The sequence below is a fragment of the Microcebus murinus genome, chromosome 18 (genome assembly GCF_040939455.1).
Source record: "Microcebus murinus isolate Inina chromosome 18, M.murinus_Inina_mat1.0, whole genome shotgun sequence".
Classification (NCBI taxonomy): domain Eukaryota; kingdom Metazoa; phylum Chordata; class Mammalia; order Primates; family Cheirogaleidae; genus Microcebus; species Microcebus murinus.
The window spans coordinates 35,721,291-35,722,925 of record NC_134121.1 but is presented as its reverse complement, the minus strand read 5'-3'; the positions used below and the strand labels follow the sequence as shown (position 1 = coordinate 35,722,925).

General features: G+C 39.6%; 1 pseudogene; it reads left to right on the top strand.

Annotated features, from left to right (window-relative positions):
- The first annotated feature begins 283 nt into the window (after positions 1–283).
- On the top strand, positions 284–365 carry LOC142862232 (uncharacterized; annotated as a pseudogene).
- The last annotated feature ends 1,270 nt before the right edge of the window (positions 366–1,635 follow it).

Genomic DNA, 1,635 nt, shown 5'->3' with positions numbered 1-1,635 from the left:
AAGACAGCCCAAAAGAAAATTTTCATGTGTCACGTGGCAGAATTTAATGTTCCCAGCTACAAGTACTTACCTCCCAGACTCTCTTACATAAAAGGATGACCCTGTAACCCACTTCAAGCCACTGAGGCATAAGCAGAATTGGATGACTGGGAAAAAGCTTTTTAATGTGACAGGCTCAGCCTTCATATTTCCTTGACCTTTTAACTCTTTTTCGTTCTCTTTGATTGAAAGAGAGACTCAGTGCTTAAAGGTGAAACAATCATCTTTGAAAGTAAAGTCTACAAGCTTTGCACAGTGGCAGTATAGTAGCCAATGAGGTTTATCCAGGCACAGTTATTGCTAATTGAAAATAAAGTCTACAAACAAAGGAGAATAGAAAAGAAATATGTAAAAAATCATGGGCCATAATCGTTTTGTGGAGCATCTGTAACAGTTCAAGACCAAGTATCAAATTCTTGTTATATAAAAAATATATCCCTATTTATTTAAGTCACGATAAAATGGATTTTCTGTTACACCTGTAACTTGCAGTTTTATGCAATTCTTTGCAGTGTGTGTTAGAAATCAAGACAGGACTTAAAGCCAGGACATTAATTTACATCTGAAAATATGGTTGCAGAAGAGGTTGCAGATTATGGGAATGGAAGGTAGGGCTTTGGTAATCTACCTAGATATAAGCCCTAGATCCTAGAGTTAAGATGATCTGTGTTTCACACAAAGTGGATGATTTATAGTAAAATCACATAATAAAACCATAAACAAATTATGGTGTAATTAGTTAATTTAAAAATAATTCAAGCTAGATGTAACACTCAGAACCACAATGTTAAATACCCCAATTTAAAAAAAAAAAAAAGAGCATTTGTGGCTGTCTACCTATGGAATAAATTATAAAATATAGACTGAATGGACACACAACCAACTCAGGATATTGGTGATTGCTAGGGAAGAAAACGGGTAACTTCTGGAATGGCTGCATGAGGGTCTGCATGTGCCTACTGCCCAGGAAACAGCCATGACTGGTGAAAATTGTTATTTTTAAATGAAGTCTCTAGAGATTTTCCTGTGGACATATATCAAACAAAGGAACATTTATTCAAGAAAATTTACTAAAGCTCTGTAATAAGAATGAGAGCCTATGGCACTTGAGCGATGACCTACACCCTCCCCACTCCTTCCCCAGTGTAACACAATGACAGAAGCTCTAATCCAGGCAGGACTGGTCAAGAGGGAGGGTTCCCAAACAAGGGATAGGGTATCTCACTGGGAAGGGCAGAATGTCAGAACTTCTCATCTCCTCTCCTCCAACTCCAAGTTTCAAAGGTTAAATTCCTAGCATATGTGATCAAGAGATTGAGGACTTCCTCCACCCATCCACCATTCATAGGACAGAGGCTTGACCCCAGGAAAGGAGGCCACAAATATTGAAGCCCTGTCTGCCCTTGCCTCGATTCACTTATCTAGAGGAGGTTACACATGAGTAAAGGCAAGCCAAGAAAAGCAGAGAACACTGTCCTTGTCCCATCTCAGCATCCTGGTCATAAAGCAGAGGTGTCATTTGGAGGGAAGCAGGCCACTGTTCCTATGTCCAGCTCCAGAGCAGGGGCTCAGAGATTTTGATCAAGAGGAGAGGCA